The following is a 13,763-nucleotide window of genomic DNA, read 5'->3' as shown; positions in this document are numbered from 1 at the left end:
AACGGTGCATCATCATGACGACGCACTAATTCCATCTTCTCGGTAATTGCGTTATCGATAGATAGTTTAATTAAATTCGTTAGGAGGCAGCACTGCTCATTTTTGATAAATGACTATAATTACTTATTTATAGATACAATACTTTCTATGATATAAACAACGTTGTACATACCTACTTGTTTACGATAGTTAAATTTAGTATCGCTTTAACTAAGATCGCAGTAGAGTTTATTTTACCTTAGGCTATTTTATTATATAATTGTGAAAATAACAAAACAAATTAATCTTTCACGGTATCACGGCTTACACACAGTTGTAACTTAAGAAAAAATTTTGGAATCTGATTAAATATTCATTAATAATAATAATAATGCACGGAATCATAGCCCCGCACTAAGGAAACCCTGTATCGCGGGTGCCATGGACACACATAGGCAACCACAAATTGCACCCCAACTCACGAGAGAAAATTACCTGCCTTACAAATATTTCTCCCGACACGGGAATCGAACTCGAGACCTCTGCGTGGAAGTCCAGCGCGATAACCGTTCGGCCACAGAGGCAGTTAATTAGCTTACGTAATAGGAAATGAAACTATTTTTCCGGATTTAAATCGCGTATATTTGTTTTTTCAAACAAACCTTACGTAATGTTTGTAACATGTAAATCTTCAAATCTATTAATTGTAGTTTTGAAGAACACTATCAGTAACATCTCTACGTAGATAACAAAAAACTAGATAAAAAATATCTAAATACCTAATATCAAAATAATCTAACATTTAAATAAATTTTTACAAATGAAAAACCGTAGTAAGAAAAAATAATATTTACAATAACATTTATGTAATAATATTAACATTTTATAACCGTTACCCGACAAACTACCGCTTCTAAACAAGGAACAAATGCGCCAACTGCGACATTTTTCTCATTTCAGGTTAATGAAAATCGCCGTCTTCACCCATACCGGGCGCGCAAGAAATCCACCCAGTTTAGCAGACATGCCTTGAGCGGCTGCATACCTTTGTGTGCCAGTTATAGGTACCTACATAAATATAACTCATCTACCTATACAATATGCTTGTCTACACAGTATATATCATGTTTAAAATTTTATTAGTAGGTATTTTTAAATTTTCCCTCCAACGGCGGAATACTTTTAAATCAGATTTCGTTAATATTGCTTTTCCGGTCATTTTCATTGTCTAGAAACTGCAATTGAGATTTGCATCGGAATACTCAATTTGACTTCGTAACTCTTGCAATCGATAGCCAATATCAGTTTTTGCCCTTTTTAGAGTTTCATATTGCAGACATTCACTCACCGACATATCGAGTATTTGAACGACTGGGTTAGAGCTTACTATAGTATACTAGACGTTGTTATGTGTAAAATGTCAAGTGCGCTCAAGCTTGCCAACGAAAAACCTACAACAGGCGAAACATACCTTGTACGGACTAAGAACAACATGTACATAACTGTGCTCGTTATTTCGCCTCGCAGATATCACCTATAGCTAATTTAATTATGTGACATACATTCGAGATTTAAAAGTGTTTTCCGAACTACAAATTTTAACAATATAAATACCCACAAATCTTTCCGGAATGCATATTTTATAAAAGAGTTAACTTTCTGTAAATTTTCCTTTGACAACAAAAAGTTGTTTTAAGGAGCGCCTCAGATGGTGGTACTGCGTGGTCCTTAAGAAGTTTGTTATTGTGTATTAATATCCTTTTAATTAATTGGAAACCTTAATACTGATTACAAAATTTATTGTTGCTGAAGTCGTTTAGAACTTTGTTTTTGTTCGTGAATATGAATGCGCCTAAATATGCGCGCAAAACTGCCATAGTAAATATAACTTCGAGCCAGCCGTGATAGTACAAGATCGATCGATCGAATCGATCGCTACCTCCATAACTTTTCCAGCAAGTTTACGTTACTAATCTGCACTTTGTCTAGTTATTGCAATAATAAAAATTTATTTACTGTATGTTCAAATGCCAATGGAAAGTTGCAGTCAAAATGACGATGTTCCGTCAAACAAGATAGGTTCCCAGATAGATATCTCATTATTGGTCACGATCGGTAAATCTCGTCTATTGAAATCTACTTATCCATTGAATTCGATTATCGATTAAAGATTTTAGTGTACTGACTCGACTATTATGGTACATTAAATATCAATAGATATTAACATTTATTACTGATATCATCAATAAAATTTCGTAACCCGCTCTAAATGTTGATTTTGAATGACCCCCTTAAATGTAAAGTTGTTATTATAGGAAAGGTAAAACCTCAACTTCTATTCCGTGGCAGTGATTTTCGTTCCTCCCTTTTTTAGGAATATGTTTTGGTTTTTAATTCTATGTAAATATTTGCGCTAATCGGAACAGGACAAAAACGGCACTGTTGCCATAATTAATTAGCTTTAGCTCTTAGAATTAGCTGTCAATTTCACAGAGGGTTAACCATCTACGATTTAGTTGTCACGTTTAATATAACATACTAAAAAAATGGGCTAATTGTATTTGCAAATTCTGTCTCCGTAGTAGACATAGTGCGAGAAATCGTTTCTTCATTATATTTGTTAATATTGATTTGCTAAGGTTTGAATCGATACGGTATAGATCAATACGTCATGCACGCCGAACAGTAGACACCGACTCAAATCACCGTTTAGTCCGCAGCGAGCTTCTATGAATAAATTGCATCTTTTTCACGACCACTAAGTATTAGAAACTGATAAATTGGTCATGTTTGTCAGGGTCAAAGAACCTTGCTTTCGTTTGATATAAAAATAATACGAAGTTTCGTGATTTTTCTAATTAATAATTTTTTTTAAATTTTCATGTGGAACTTAATAATAAATATAAGTACCAACCTCAAAATAACTATTATGTTATTTTTAACTAATAACATCTAAAACATTGTAGGTACCTAAAATAAAACAATGCAATATGGATACTGTTGTTAAAAATGAAAACTCATTGACATGTATGTCTAACCCACAGACCACAAATACTAGTCTAACCCGTCATCGCATAAGACGCCCATAATCTTGGTTACAGGCTGATTCGCAAAATGGAAAAACAAAAAAAGGTTTGCCAAAGCAGAACAGTGGGAGCGAAAAATTCCAGGCAGGCTTGCAACTGACAGATAGTGTCAGGAATATTACGATTCACTCTAAAACCGGGTTTGTCGAAGTGGGCAAATACGCAGCGACGCTGAAATCTAAAATGTCGTTAGGTGGGGTAAGTTAGTAGTATGAACAAGGAACGAAGAGCATACATCGTACTATGGGAGGAGAGTGCGCGGATGGTCAAAAAATTCAAAACATTATGCCGAAGACCGAAAAGATTGGAAAAAAATGGAGGTTTTACACAAACAACAAAAACAAAAAATCTTTCTGTTATTAACGAAATACTTAACACTATGTGCAATTTATTGAATGTTTTATCAGTACTGTACTTTGCGAAGGGCGAACGGCATCGAATTTTTGGATCAATGACACAATTTGGTCCAAATTTATCATAGGCCAGTGGCGTTGCCCCGAAGTCATCAATAAGTAATCAGTGTGACCTGCGGCGGTCTCTTAGCAATATAGGAAAAAGCTTATGCCTGTAATATTTCACAGCGTACAATGTTAATGAAACCCTTTCCAAGCGATTTGTGGTAATAATCATTGAAATGTTATTATTGCTTCACAATCGCGGTTCGGGTTATGGAATATTATTTGATTCATTTGCTGAAGTATTTTCAAATGGAATGAGTAGTAAATGTTCGGCGTACTGTGATTTTAAAATCAATTTCATTAATTGTACCAATTTATATAAACTATCCATACCAATTCTAACAATTCAAATTTTTTTTTGGATTGGAATTGCGTTGATAGTCTGTGTGATCACACGCAATTTGCTATCGATAGGTAATTTATCGTTTTCATCGAAAGCATCGTTTAGAATTAATAATTTTGCGTGTAAAAAATGTAACAGTTTCCATGGTCGGTTTCGCGATGAAGTAATCTGTGGGAATGCACTAATGGGCGAATGCAGCCGCGTGTAATGTGCAATTTGCAGGCAGCTATTGAGTGGTCACGCGATGCATCGTGACGCCAGCCCCCAACTGTGCCGGCCCTGCAATGACCTGTGTTCTAAAGTTTACTCGTATTTCACCAGATAATTTCAGTAAGTCTAACTGTACAATTAGATACTAATAAGAAGGTATATATATAGGCAGGACATGCCATCATCTCATCGGTTTTTATCCGTTCAGAATAGATTAAACACTTATTGAATACCAACCAAATCTCATTTTTCTAAGTCCGATGAGTCAGTGTCAGTCTTTACAGTGATGGAGCATCGATACTAATAATAGTTATTTTGTAAACTATAAAAGTTTTTACTCGTGACTAGTTTAACTAAATACATTAATCACACTCCGTAACAGAAATTTCGTTTATGGCACAACGAAAATATGAGAGGTTTCAAAATTAGGGCATTTTCGAGAGAGAATTTAGAGTTACTTCGAACAAGGCTTTACGGCTATGTTTGCTTACCTTGGTAATAAACAATACATATTTACTTATGGACATGCGTTTGAACACTGAAATTATCGTATTACAAATTTAAATATTGAATACTTTGTTGCACAGCTTGTGGTATCCACCAAACAGAGCGATCCGTTCCCTCTCACAGAAAAAAAAAGCAAAACTTTTGTTTTCAACCCGCGTAACGGCATTTGCTGCGCTTCTTTTTCTTAACGGGTCGGTGACGTCAGAGTTATGGTCACGGGCTGCTGAGGAGCAGTGGGAGTTCACACCGTTGCGCATACGAATAAGCATTTCAACACAGAATCCAAACATTACCGTTAGATAGCCACTTTTCCAACAAAGTAATCGAACAAAGAATTAAAATATAAACTGCACAAACCTGTTATTAAACAAAACACATAAGTAAACCTTACAAAATTGCACCAAATGTTGTAAGAATGCACGAAAAAGTTGCATATCCGATATAAGATCCATTAAAAAAAATGTATTAATTAATATTTTGAAAATAAATAAGTTATTTTCATCGTTTAATTCCAAATTTCATGTTCTATGATGTCATGTAATTAATTAAATTTCATCAAATTTGTAAGTGACAACCTCCAATAAGGGATATATAACTTATTTATACTCGTATATTACCCAAAAGCGAATATCTTATCCAATAGCGAAATTCTACTTGTACCCAATGTTGCCATTTTCATACTTAAAGTAGAGAAGTTTATTGACTTTGGAGTCTGGACTCGTTAAAGTCAGTCAACACATTAGGGGGGTGACAAGGCGCACGCCAGGCGTAGGCAGAGCGGGCACAAAATGCACCGCTCTATACAGACGTCTCTCGTGCACTCGTAACTTTTAACCTTTACGTTTGACATTTCACTTAGGCATAGGACGGTCATTATTTCGCCTGGTATCCAGCAAATGAACCGCTTTTGTTCCAACTGCCTTTCAACAACTCCTTCGGCGCTTTCTCTGAGTTTCGCAAACTTCCTAGTTCTGAACACATTTGCCATTTACCAAATACAACCATATCCTAATAGAGTCGTGAAACTAGATCGTGAATGCCAAGAATAGCACTGTTTGATTTCATTACTATGGAATAATTAATGGACTCAGTCGCATTGGTAATGGGTAGCGTAGTTTTACTTATACGGTTCTGGACACTATTACATGAATACTATGTAAACACGGTCTAAATTTTTGTGCCTTATTTGTCATTGCCTGATATGTACTGTTGTTTACGTTTAAACAACGAAAAGTAATGAACGAGATTATCTATATTAATCTTACATTCTGTACTTTTAAACAATTTTTGGATATACCCACCATGAAATTATAGTGTTATTTGTGATTTTAACTACTGTAACGAATCGTTTAGTTGACCTTCCAAGCGCTCATATTGTAAAATGAAGAGAACAAAACAACATCCACCTTGAACGTTCTCCATAACGTCGCCTTAGAGTAAATACGTCATATGTTAGTTGAATGTGCATATTTTTTCAGGAAAAACAAAAAGTGTACTGCAAATACATGTTGTTTGTAGTCAGCATTTAAATTAGTTAAATAATAACCTTTTCATATTATACATTACTCAATAAAATGCATATTTAAACAAGTTTTGCTTTTAAGTGTTTTTATTGAATATCAGGATGTTTCACCACCATGATATTAAATTATTTTTTGTGAAATTACTCCACTAGTTTTGTTATAATTATTAATACAAAGATAAAAGATAGAATAAGAACACTTTCCCTGAAAAAATCCTCCGATCCGGCCGGATTCGAACTGACGTCTTCTAGCAAACCGTGGCAGACGCTATGCCAACTAAACCACAGTACGAACCAGCGTCAATTTTTCTATGTGCTTGTTGTCGGATCTTTGTATCTGGTTTTAACGAATTTTTAGCCATAGCGCCATCTACGAGAAATCTACGAAAAAAAATAAAGTTTTGCTTTAACAAAAAAATTTGTAAAAACAAAATACCGTAACCCTTGGTATAATATAGAAACATGTGATTAAACGTCAAAAGTGCTTTAATCAAATGAAGTCATAAAGTAATATGAACTACATGAAACAAATTATGTAAATGTGATATTTTGTAACTCTCCCATGGAAGTTATGGACTAATTTCGTTCGTAGAATCTGAAAACCTCTCCCCTGACAAGACGTCATTTTGCACACGTGACCTTATTACACCAAAGGTGCGATAATGTTAAATGCGTAGCCGAGGTGTTCACTTACGATAAACAAAGCAACATGAGAGCTTTATAGAGACAAAATAATATATTATATTTGTCTTTTTTCTTATTATATCAAGTGACGGGACGAACAAGATCGTGCGCCTGACGGTAAACTACACGCCTGTCCATGACAGTTGCAGTGCCACTCAGGTCTTTAAATCGCAAAGATCTGAGCAGGAAACCTTGATAAGGGAAACGTTTTTTTAGGATGTTGCTTGATAGCCATCATTTAGTTGCAATACATCTGAAGATAAACCTCTAATAATCTCTTCAGGACTTTAGTTTTTACATGAAACTCATTTCCGTTACCTAATTTTTTGTATGATACCAAGTGACTGGATGAACAAGTCGTGCGCCTGGTGCTAAGCGACACCCCTGTCTATAGCAGTTGACGTAGCACTCAGAGCTTTAAATCGCAAAGATTTGAGGAGCACTGCCACTGCGCCCGTCACCCTGAGACATAAGTTAACAAGGCCCATGTGAAGATTGCGGAAATCTAGTGGATGCTAGCAGCACAAGAACAATCGTTACACGAGTACATATATAAGTAATAATAATTATAATAATTTATTTATTTTCTCTCAACATACAAGGTAAATTGTATAAATGCTTCCTGACTAATGAGTTTCTACATTAAACCTTATTTGCGAGAGACTGGTGCCTGAGATAGGCATAAAAAATGCCTGTATTACAGGTGACCAGGTCTCCGTTCTTAAATTTATGTTAAAATCAGTTTTACATAGATTAGGTAGGTACAGTAAATCAGCAGTAAAATGGATTTAAATACATTGTGATTAATTAATTACTTTAAATTTGTAAAATTAAATAAAATAAAATTACTTAAATTTTTTTTAAAGAATGAGAACTGAAATACAAGTTCATAAGAGAAAATATCAAAAATAAATAAATTTGTATGTGTAGTTCGGTAAAAGAGCAGTTGGGATAGTATGCTTGCGTGTGTTGTAGGTACATGTACCTACAACACACGCGTTTGTACATGGGTGGGTAATTGTATGAGCAATACTTTAATTATAACGTGGGATGCAAAAGGTTTTCAGTCTTGTCATAGTCCAGGGACTTAAGACACTTTACCACTGCTCGCTTACACCTGATTCTTGGCAGGCAGGTATATTGTTGTGCTGTTATTGATTTTATTAAATAATCGACTGCCAAGATAGCAATAAAACCTCTGGGCAAGACTTAGACGGCAAGGCTTATTGACACAGACGGCACCTTTCCTTCGTTTACCAACTAGATTATCTGGATTATGTGTAAGTTCTGAATGTTTTTTAAGTACGGTGGCTAGAATAAATAGTTGGTACACTGACAGTAGACCCCAGGTTTTATATAGATCCGTTGTAGATCATCTAAAGGCAAGACCAGCTGATACTTTGAGAATTGCTCTTTGAGCTCTCTCTACCTCAATTAGGTGTGATTTTGCACTTCCGCCCCATGGGTTGATGCAGTAGTTCAACAATGATTGACCCAAAACAAGAAACACTGATTTGATGATTTGAAAGGTATGGAAGAAGCAAAAAGAATTTTAAGAAGCTTCGCCAATTCACGAGGCCGTAGATTACATTCATAAAAGAGTATACTGTGAGACCTGTGAGATGAGAAGTGCGAGCATAGTGATATTATGACGAGTGAGTTCTTTATTGACATGGCCTGTCACAAGGTTAAGTTAACATATGAAACCATTTGTGACCTGCTGCTAAGTCATAAAACCGAAGTGTGTTCAGAAAAGAGGAGATCCATCAACGTACAAGGTATTTAAGTAACAGCTTACGAACTTTCATGCCTTTTCTAGAGAGACAAAACAATTAGGCTACAAATTCGCAACGATGATGCATCCAGCGGGGCGTTCAAGGTATGCGCGTACATTGTGTCTTGTGTTGAATATACCCAACACAAGACACACGTTTGCACGCAATGTACGCTTCGTCGGTATTTGCAAAATCGCTGTTCCGAATTTACGGCCTTAAACATTATAAAGTTTGGAGTTCAAGCCTCACGCTTTACAAGCACTGTGATAAGCAATTAGCGATTTACAATGACAGATAGATAACTTAATGTTTAGTGTGAACGTAGATTACAAACAAGAGCTTTCTCAATACAAGAGTGTTTATAAAAACAATCTTTGTTCTGTAGAAACGTGCGGTTAGCAATGTACAATCTGGGCCCCAGAGTATCTTTGAGAGATAAGTTTAAGGAAATTAATATTGTTACACTAGCGTCACAGTACATCTATGGAAATGTAACTTATGTTAAGAGGAATAGTAATCTCTTTATGAAAAATAGTGACAGACATAACTTTAATACGAGGAATAAAAACAAACTAGCTGTTCTTGATAGTCGTCTTCACAAAGTAATAAATTCATTTAAGGGGCAACGTATACGCTACTATAACAAGAAACTAGAGTTTCTCGCTCATTCTTCTGAGGGCAATCTGCCTTACGAATAAGCGGTAGAGTTTAACCAATGTGACGATTTCAAGTGTAATAACGCTTCCCTATGAAATAAAGATTATTTTGATTTTGATTTTGATCAAACGTCTCTCATCAATACCAAAAAGTATTGATAGCTCGGATAAATTTCCAACACTGTTCCAATATTGGATTTCCAAATTGTGGTCTGCATATGTGGACCTCTGCAAACCATCTACAAAAATTCGTCACTATCGAGGTGCAAATGCAACATATTAAACTTAGATATGATATTAAAAAGTACCACACAACATGTCACGGTATCAGCGGAGAATTACGATACTCACTGAAAATTTTTAACTTACCAGATATACAACTTTCAGTTGAATTTTAAAAGCCAAATACAAACATTCATGCGCCAATCGGCATTATATGACACAAGTACAGAAACCGTACACACAATTAATAATTTAGACGTTGTCACTACGACATAAGATCGCATTCCGACACACTTCCATATATCATTTCATCGAAATTATACGCGGAAACCTACTGTAACTATCTGGAATAAAAAAGAAAATTACAGCTTTAAACAAATGCCAAAAAAATAATACAAAAAACAATTTATCTTTCAAAATAACACTCCCACTTTTAAGCAACAGCAAGGATAATTCATGCGATCAAATTAATTATATGAAAAACAAAAACATTTCATGTGATTACACTACGTAACCAAACCCTTGTGCAAAAAAGTAGTATTCTAATTCGCTGCAAAACATACCAAAACTAGATTCCAGGGAGCAAATTGAAAACAACAGCATAGAATTACATATTTGTATAAGTTGTATGTTTCGCACAATAGGATGCAATGCAATTTTGCAAAACGTAAATTGTGCAACAACAATTTGTAACTGTATTAAGTAATACCGCATAAAGCTGTGAAAGAGAGACTATAGCAATCTATTTATAAACCCGTTAAGGGGATTGTAGTAGATAGGTTAAATTTAAGATCCATTGTTAATTGTTTTTTTTTTACAATAAATAAACAAAAGCAGTAGGAAATAGTTACTCTAATTTCGTCAAGAAATATTTTTTACAATTTAGACAGTTGTCTAAGCAAGTTTACTTAACGAAGTTCTACCAGCTACCGTAGAATTAAAAAGTAACAGAGCCCACTTACATTGAACTGAGGTGCCTTATATATCAGGCTTGACCCCCGGGGGCCTTTATATCAAATAAAAACTGCTAAAATAAAACCAAAACGCAACCGTATTGTTTGAACCAACCACACAGCAACAATTTACACAGCAACGACATTATCGAACTTGACAATCCTTGTACAGCGATTATGAGTTTACGACGGAAGCACCAGTGATATCACAAATGCTCAATACCTTGCCAAATCACTCCTTCGAGATACGACAGTGATCGCATTTCATCAACATTACTTTAGCTGACCAGGGACTAAGACATCTCAAGACATATCATCAACGAGCGAGCATTTATGAAGACATTGTAATGAACAGAATTCTTGGATTACTCATATTTATTTGTTTACTTATTTAGTTATACAGGGTGAAATAAAATCAATGGAATATGAAAAGGTTTAATGCTTAAGATAGCCAATTTTACTTAAAGGAAATATTGTTGTATTTTTCTTAATTAGAATAACTGCATACACAGATTTTTGAACAACTTACTTGAGCTGGGAATCGAACCAATTAAAATTGCAAAAAAATAATCACTATCTATTTTAGAGTACTAATCGATAGGATAATGATAAAGATAAAATCTCTACAATAAACACTGTTCTTATAATTAAAGACGTCCATGAAATTAAATTAATACCCAAAAACGCTCATTAACATTACCTAACCAAGACTTATTATTTTTAATGATAAAAAGACACGTTATATATTTTTTTAATTTCTTGCACCTCTGGACTTTTTAAGGGCCATGTAAAAAAAAAATTACATAAATACTAATGAGACTGTCGCAGAATTAATGATTGATGTATAAAATTTTATTATGAGGATCAAAAACAATATTGTGTGCAGTTTTAACGGTTAATACCCGCGTGTCCTTCGTGTTAGAGTCGATAGTAATATTAGATTTCATGGACGTCTTTCATTGTAAGACACGCATGTTATTGGAGAGATTTCGTCCTTGTCATTTGATCCTATCGATTGATAGAAATAGAGTGTTGATTTTTTTGCAATTTAAGTAGGTTCAATACCCGGTTCAAGTAAGCTTTTCAAAAAATCTGTGAGTGCTGTTGGTTAGTGATTCATTCATATTAAGGAAAACAAAAGAATGAATTCTTTTAAGTAAAATTGGCTTCAAAATCTTAAACATATATGGTAGTTATAACCTTCGTGTCCCACTGATGTTTTCTACCTTGTATATATATACAACTTATAAACCCGAAACAGGCTTCTTCTTCATAAAATGTATCAGTCTTTAATATCTAGATTCACAAAGTTAGCAACAAAATAGAAGATCAAATTTAATAGGTATTACAATTTTTGCAGATACATTGTAATTTCGAGTGCGAGTAATGTAACAGTTTGAGTTTGAAAAAAAGAGAAATATAGGCCAGGGTATGTAGGTGAGGAAAGTGGTGGCCCGGTTCCGGGCGTAATGAGCAAACACCCTTCATTATCAGGTTCCGCTACATTAAGCGCGGACATGGCTCGCTTGCGCGCCACTGAAACCTGACACCGCTCTCTGCCTCTGCCTGTCGCCATTCAAACATTGACTTCGAGAACATACCTTGACTTATTTTATGAATCACCTATGTCATTTGATACGTGTATGTAGTTACTACCTAGTTTATATTATTCAAGGAAATTAACATAATATGAAGTAGGCGTCCTATAATACTAAAATTCTGACAAAAGTGTTATTATATAACACTTTAGTGTTTAGAAAACAGATTTTTATGTTCATACGCTTAGTTTTTAGCACTATTATTATTAAAAACGACTTTAAAAAATTTAATACTTGAGTAAAACTCAAATGAAACGGTTGTATAAATATTTTCATACTCTATACTCATAGTGTCATTTGCATTTCCTAATTAGTAAAAGTAAACATGACCTAACCAACTAAAGAAGTAAAAGTATCATAGTAAGGTACTCTCACGGGCTCGACAAAAAGTCAAAACTGTGCTATCATCGTGGGTGTATGTTATTACTACTTCTCTTTAGTATCACATCGAAACACCGTTAAAGAAACACAAGAATAAGCTTAACCTAAATACCTGAACAGTTACTCAAAATAAATCACTTAGTCTTCGAAACTTGTAAAAAACGAATTTACGAGTTGAGCAAAAAGTAAAATATCCGATCGAGTTCAATTGACAGCGGCAGGCAATAAAATGGTGAACGGAGATAAAGCTCGGTCTCCTACTACAGAATCTCTACCGCACTACCTATCTCAAACAGTGCTTATCGGGTTGTAAAGGCTCGTCAGCTGATATCTTGAAAGTCAATGTTCGAGTTGGGAGTCGAATATTCATAGTTGTCTGGTAGGTTGGCAGCGGCAGGCGTGCTAGAGGAGAGCGGGGTATATTCGAGGCGAGGGGCGCGTAGAACAGTCCGCTCATTGATCGGCGGTGCGCAGCATCCCCCGCCGCAGCAGCCGCAGCCCCGCAGCTCCGCGCGGCATAATGCCACTATAACAATCGAACTTCTAATCGTATGTTTCCAAAACACTTCTATCATATTTGTCCCAGTAAGATGATAACCTTATTTATACCTAATAATACGAAATAGGTAATACGTATGACTAACGCAACGAAAAACAATACACATATGTATATTTGTAAAAATGACGTACAAATAACTAACTCACATAGTAAAATTATTTTACTAGCAGGACACAAAGGTGCTGCCAGGATTTATCGAAAAATAGCAATAAATAGATCTGTTACTTTATTTGCTTCGGTCATATCCTGGAGCCAAATGTGTACCGTGTGCAAGCTGGTCGGGAGATGAGACAAGGCCGACGCGAGAGACGGGAGCAGCGGCTGGGTTTCGGACAGGATGGCGAGCGCAACCGGGGCGGGCGGCGCGCGGGTTGGCGGCGGCGGTGCGGCAGGCGCTGCTGAATGGGCGGCGGCGCGGAGCAAGGCGGCGCGGCTGCGCGCCCGCGGCACCTCCGCCAGTCCGCACACCGGCGGCTCCGCTGCCCCACGGTCGGCCGCACTCCGCTGAACAACAATGCTCAAAAACACGCCGTAGCTCGACAAACCACCCCGGACCGCGGTCGGCGATGCTCGAGGATCGGACGGCACACGTAGCCGTCGGCGAGCGGTCGTGAAGAAAGTTTAATATATGAAAACCATAAAAAAATTAAATTTTAAGCTGATCGTATTCAATAGATCCGAATAGAGGGGCGGGAGTGCGGCTTGGGGAGGGGGACGAGGTCTGGTCGGTGGCGCCGGCGGGTGATGGCGCGGTGCGGCGGCGCGGCGGCGGCGGCGCGCGGCGCGGCTGCGGCGCGGCGCTGACATGGGCTCATGGGTAACTAGTAAGT

At 36.3% G+C, this 13,763-nt stretch overlaps 1 protein-coding gene across 1 annotated transcript in view; it reads left to right on the top strand.

Annotated features, from left to right (window-relative positions):
• Positions 1 to 13,613: 13,613 nt before the first annotated feature.
• LOC113230543 (neuronal acetylcholine receptor subunit alpha-7) overlaps positions 13,614 to 13,763 on the top strand; it is a 15,597-nt gene continuing 15,447 nt past the window's right edge. Inside the window, exon 1 of the mRNA XM_026464535.1 lies at positions 13,614 to 13,629. The gene's annotated coding sequence lies outside the window, so the exon portion shown is untranslated. The remainder of the gene's footprint in view (positions 13,630 to 13,763) is intronic.

The sequence above is a fragment of the Hyposmocoma kahamanoa genome, unplaced genomic scaffold (assembly GCF_003589595.1).
Source record: "Hyposmocoma kahamanoa isolate Upper Pololo Valley unplaced genomic scaffold, ASM358959v1 63, whole genome shotgun sequence".
In the NCBI taxonomy this organism is placed as follows: Eukaryota; Metazoa; Arthropoda; class Insecta; order Lepidoptera; family Cosmopterigidae; genus Hyposmocoma; species Hyposmocoma kahamanoa.
The sequence above is the reverse complement of the archived record's forward strand: the minus strand, read 5'-3'. Positions and strand labels throughout refer to the sequence as shown.